The following is a 6,565-nucleotide window of genomic DNA, read 5'->3' on the forward strand; positions in this document are numbered from 1 at the left end:
CAATAAGTTACCATTTGATGGGAATGGGACAATGCCCTCACTGTGTATGGAGTCATAGGGATAAGAAGACATTATTCATTAGTGTTGGTACAAGTGATTTTGCCCAAAAAGCATGTGCATTCAAAAAACAAAATATGCAAGGTTACGGTATCACGTACATGACCATGACGACGTGCAGAAAGTGCACTGGCCAGTGCATACCCTATGGCTATGTACTAGTAAACATGGTAAACATGAACAACATCATTATTCATCGGCAGTTCATTTTACTCCGAGCTTTTCCTGAAACATATAGCCATGATGATTAGGCCTACCATGTACCATGACCAATAACAGCACTAGATCATGTAGATGTCAACAAGTTCACATGAACCGTATAATCCCGCATGGCGCATGTGGGGCATGCGTCTAAACCAAAGCCCCAAAATCACTTGTTTTGGTCTATTTCACTTGTGTTTCCCCCCGTCTCCCAGTCCATAATACATTTACAGTTTACAATCCCCGATCATGGCCCAACAAAAGGTCATCGGTTGACTAAAGGAACACAACTGTTCAATGGATTTATAGTTGAATGCGATCAAACTACGTCTTTTCAATCGTGGATTGTAAATTTAACCCCATGGGCCTAGGGAAGGCCCTATAACAATACTTTCGACACAGTTATTATCTCCGCTGCCTCCACCATGTTACACACAGTGCTCACTGCTGATTCTAAAATGCGCCACCTAGTCAAAACAGGACATATGTTCTTCTAGGAATAGATCTCTTTCCAATATTTCGTCATTCCACTATCGTCATCACCTCATCATACTTTCATTGACATTACAGGCACACATCCACAGAGCACTCTTCAAATCATCTACACAGTGGTTATCCAACTAGGATTATAAAGGTAATTTCTTAGCCCCACACAGTGGGTTTCAGTCTTGATAAAGGGGCACTATTGCTAGCAGCTAGGTAGGCAAGATAAAGTTAGACGAAGTAGCCGATAGGGGTCTCTCACCCCTCAAAGTCCGTCACAACTATTCAAGCTTGTACAAGGAATACATGCAGCGCTGACTCTAACAAGACCCAATGGGAATGTCGCACAGTCATCTGTCAAAAACAAGACCTATGTTGCAGTATGATCTCTTGCCAATATTTAATAATTGCACTATCGTCATCACCTCATCATACTTCATTGACATTACAGGTACACATTGACATAGACCACTGTTGCAGTCAACGACACAGTCGCTATCCAAGTAGCATTATAGAGGTAATTATCATTATCATACCTCATTAGCATGTGAACCAATCACGTCGCGTCCTTTGCGATCACGGCAAAGCCTCATGGAATAATGTCTTTCACCGTTGAATAATTTTTCATATTCCATGCCTACAACTTCAATTTCTTCATATTCCATGGCTAGAAGTTCAATACTAATATAATATCCAAGATAAAGTTACAAGAAGTAGTCAATAGGGGTCTCTCACCTCTCACTGTATGTCCACACTATTCACGCTTGTACGAGGAATACATTCAATGCTGAATCTAACAACACCCAGGGCCCTTACTCTGTATATTAGTCACTGGAAGATGGCCCATTTCACTCCTTGCTTCTACTTCACCTATAGTCTCATTGCAAACGCCTCAGTTCTATGATATCACATTCACTTTCAGCTGTCATGCAACGCAACAACTGTGCTATCTGCCATCGCACATCAACGAAGAAGTGCAGCCGCCCACATTCCACCTCACGTCTGTCCGACCAGCTGCAATCCTCGAGGACGCCCCACTGTACCACGATTTCACTACGATGTTTGACAAGAAGGAGCAGTGCGCGAGATAGGCAAATGAGCAGACTTCCCTCGCTTGAGTTTCGGAAGAATGTTCCATATCGCGCTAAGCTGACCACTGCTGACCATGACAGGCGTGCATTGGACTGGTACAGGTTGGAACTGAACATTGAATATGCTGGTGGTGACGCTTTCTGATGAGAAGTTAGTCGTGACTGATGCAGTATCCTTGGACTTGTCCACAGCATCGTTCAATCATTGCTCTCTGAGCTGCCTTGATTCTGTACTTACCCAAATACTAAGACCAAATGCCTGTTGACTGTGCTTTAAGAGAGACTGGCGCCATGCCTAGAGATATGACTGACCCCTATTGGCAAATTTGTATGACTTTATCTTGCCTACCTAGCTGCTGCCTATAGTCTCCCTTTAACTGCGGAGCACTTCAAAGTCGATAAAATGCCATGTTCCACCTTTTAATGTGTTCAGACCGCCATTTTCAAAATAATCAAGTCAGGACACTGCCTTCTAGTCTCATAATAAATTTTGCTTTCCTCAATAATAACATTTCTTCTTCTTCAATGCTTTCATCATTCCAAACTTCTCCTCCTCTGACTTTTACAGGGGTACAGTCATGGCAATCAAAACCCAAATACTGAGACCAAATGCCTGTTGACTGTGCTTTAAGAGAGACTGGCGCCATGCCTAGTCTCTCTTAAAGCACAGTCAACAGACACCAACCCCCTCAGACTCAGAAACCACAAACGCCCAACCCTTCCTGCTACCTTAATACTTCTGGATATTTGAAATTAGCCATTCCAGCATCCCAATCAGATTTAAACATTGGTGGCATTCTATTTTCATGAACTTGCATGAGGAAGAAATTGATTTTAGAATCATTGATGTAATATCCGGGATCAGTTATGTTCGGGTTGTAATCCGGTACAATCCAGGAAGTCCACCCCTCATTACTTTCAAACACTGAGAAATCATATTCGTCTTTTAAACCAAATTCACTCAATAACCCTCCTAGTTTCCTACGGTTAATGTTATTGTTTGTCTCATTGAAATCACTTTCACCTGGAATTGGTATCTCTAGATTCTTCATCTTCAATATTTGATAGTAAACATGAAATCTGTAAATTGACCTTATCAATGGGTCACTGTGATTCAAGTGATCATCTATTGAAATACCACAACCGGTAGTAGCAAACCAAACAGCCATGTTAAATTGGTTCTGGTAAAACGATAATGGATTCTTTTCCAGTCGCAGACAATCTTTCTTATTTTTCAGGCTCAAAAACCAAGGTGTTATCTTAGTTTCTTGTAGTCTGAAGAAATTGTTACTGTTAACAGTTACTTCTAAATTAAAGAAGTCATAGGTGAATTTACTTTTATGTTGATTTGCAATTGGATAATACATTTAATTTACTTGAATTTTTCCTTCAGTTTTGGATAATGAAGACAGTAAAAAGGCCATTTATTTTAAGGAATTAACCCATTGAGCTGTAGTATTCCCTAAGTAATATATATATGAGGCGGCTGGTTCTTAGGGGTTTCTAAGCTGATTTGAGGCAAAAAGGCCTGTAAGGGATTTTGTCAAAATAGCTTAGAAATACCTACATTCCTATCACCTCATATATATATTACTGCAGCTCCTATACCGTAGCAAAGAGCTTTATCTTTCTTCTCCAGTAGCCACTGGTGGAAGAGCTCTACCGTTGGATCACCCTTACGATAACCACATATCTACCCCAAGCCTCCTTCATATTGTAAGACAGGCATGAGGTAAGATCAACTAAGAGGCCCTTACCCTGTGACGATTCATATTTCGCCAGTAGCATTGATAAGAATAGGGACGTTGAGTGTGAAGGTAAATCTGTTTTTCGCACCCCGTCCTGCCGCACTTGTGTTGTCCGTCCTCAGTGCGGTTGGGCTCTAAAGTCATCATCCAACTTCTTCCCACCACGGTTAACTACATTGTAATTGCAATGCATCTATTAATGGATTGGTCACAAACAATACCATTAATGCTCCAGTGTATATGTTACTGTCCGGACCCTTGCAGCTCAAACCACTCGATACTCGGCATATTTACCAAGGCCAAGTTCATATCGAGCTCCCGATATTGACTTGCATGAGGGTAACTGGGGTAAACATCATGACACTGCAAATGATGACGGTCATGATTTTCGTGCTATCGCAGCATCTCTCGCGACTAAAATAAAGATGTATGACTCTATGGCTGACTGGGTGGATGATGGAATGTACGATTCTGATCATTTTCCCGTAGTGTCGAATTTCCGTACTAGAATGCCCCGTCGTGTTGGAATTTCGCGCGTTGTTTATGACTTTACGCGTGCGGACTACACAGGTCTAAGGTCATTCCTTTGTGACGAGCTTGGTCCCAACTCTGATTTCTGTTTGCAAAATGGCCAGGACGGCATTGACAATTTGTGGTCAGAGTGGCTAGGTGTGTATAACACTGGATTAGACCGCTTTATTCCGCGGAAAACTATTCGTGACAAAAGCTATCCGCCATGGATTGACCGCGAAGTGAGACGCATGTCAACAAAAGTGAATGCTGCCCGCCGCTGCGCAAAAAACAGGAACAGTGACTCTTGTTGGAGGAAATACCGGCGCCTGCGCAATGAACTCAGAAATTTGACCCGTGACAAATACAAAGCGAATGTAAACAATCTTGGATCAGAAGTGCGTAGAAACCCAAAACGTTTTTGGAACTTCTATCACGCAAAAACCAAATCAAACTCTATACCAGAGACAGCGAAGCTGGGCAATGAGTCTTTTGTGACTCCTCTGCGCAAGGCAAAAGCCTTCAATGGTTATTTTTATTCCAATTTTTCTCATCACAACGACTTGAGAAAACCTGATGTTACCATGTATGATAATTATAACCTTGATTCTGTTAACTTTACAGCAGTTGAGGTGAAATCGGTATTAAACAGGCTGGACAAGACTAAGGCCTGTGGGCCTGACAGGGTCTCTAATCGTGTTCTGAGGGAGTGTGCCTCTACACTGTGTTCTTCACTCGCATTTTTATTCAACGTTTCAATGCAGACAGGTGTTTTACCAAACGATTGGAAAATCGCTAACGTTGTGCCAGTGTACAAGAAGGGAGACAAGCATTTGATTTCAAATTATAGACCCGTGTCTCTCCTATCTGTGGTTTCTAAAGTAATGGAACGTTGCATTTATAACAGTGTCTATCCAGTCTTAAGTCCGTCAGTCTATAAAGGCCAGCATGGCTTCTGTAACAGGCGGTCAACGGCCACTCAGCTTGTTCAGTTCCAGCATAGACTGGGCCAGGTCTTAGATAGTGGGGGTCAAACTGATGTTATATATTTGGATTTTGCTAAAGCTTTCGATTCCGTTCCCCATTGCCTCTTATTACATAAGATTCGTTCCTTTGGAATCTGTGGACGTCTTCTGAGTTGGTTAACGTCGTATCTTACAAATAGGAAGCAGAGAGTTGTGATTAATGGCTCGGAGTCATCACTTTTAGATGTACTGTCTGGTGTGCCGCAAGGGTCAATTTTAGGCCCTCTTTTATTCTTATTGTACGTAAATGATATTGCTGAGGTCGTTAGTGACGGTACTGCCATGGATCTTTTTGCTGATGATTCCAAAATGTGTAGGGAGATAGAGTCTGTAACCGACTGTCTGCTACTTCAGACCGACCTTGATAAATTGTACGCTTGGAGTAAACGGTGGGGCATGACATTTAGCCCAAGCAAATGCATGGTCATGAGTGTTACTAGGAAGTTAAATCCGACACACTTCTTTTACAATATCAATGGTTTTGCATTGTGTCGGGTTGATAATTTCAAGGATCTTGGTATTGTCTTTTCTTCGGACCTGTCATGGTCATCTCATGTCAATGGTATTGCAAGCAGTGCAAGTAGAATGTGGGGTATGATCAGGCGTGTATGCGGGCGTACTGCAGACGTTAATTTGAATATCATGTTGTATAAATCACTTGTGCGTAGTCGCCTTGAATATGGTACGGTGGTATTCGACACACATGTGCGACGTGATCTTGAAACTTTAGAGCGTGTCCAGCGGAGGGTGACTCGTCACATTTTAGGCCCTGATATGCCATATGTGGAGCGTCTGCGAGCGTTGTCTCTGCTGCCCCTGTCGTACCGTCGGGAAATCAAGGATCTAGTTTTTATGCACGATTCTTATTATAATGTCCTGGATTTTAATGCACGTTTTTATATAACCCCGGCTGTAAGGGGCGACGGTTTACGACTGGCGCAGCCGAGATTCCACTCGGAGACGTTCGGTGCCTCATACTGGGTGAGGACACCGAAGCTGTGGAACAGCCTCCCGGTCCAATTACATAATTTGAAAAAAATGCATTTTAAATCGTCCCTTAATGTTTATTATTTTGACAGGTTGGATCGTTTGGATGTCGACGACATGTGCACTTTCGTCACTTTCTGCCGTTGTGCAAACTGTCGGCCCACTTAGTGCGCATGTCGCCGGCACCCCGACGACACAACCCATATTATCTGGTGCCATATAATAGGTCTCGACCTACATGGTTACCAGTGTAATGCATGTACGTTTTATTTTGTTCATAATCCAATGTCTTGTCATGTTATATCAAATATTGTACATGTATTTTACACGAATAAATAAATAAAATAAATAAAATAAAATGATAACTTCCATGGCAAGAGTTTCCTGTCTTCCCCTGTATTCCCATCGGCCATATTATTTTTCGGACTGGTTCAATTTGGAATCATCATTTATTTATGCGTGA

This window comes from Lineus longissimus, chromosome 12 (assembly GCF_910592395.1).
Source record: "Lineus longissimus chromosome 12, tnLinLong1.2, whole genome shotgun sequence".
Taxonomy (NCBI): domain Eukaryota; kingdom Metazoa; phylum Nemertea; class Pilidiophora; order Heteronemertea; family Lineidae; genus Lineus; species Lineus longissimus.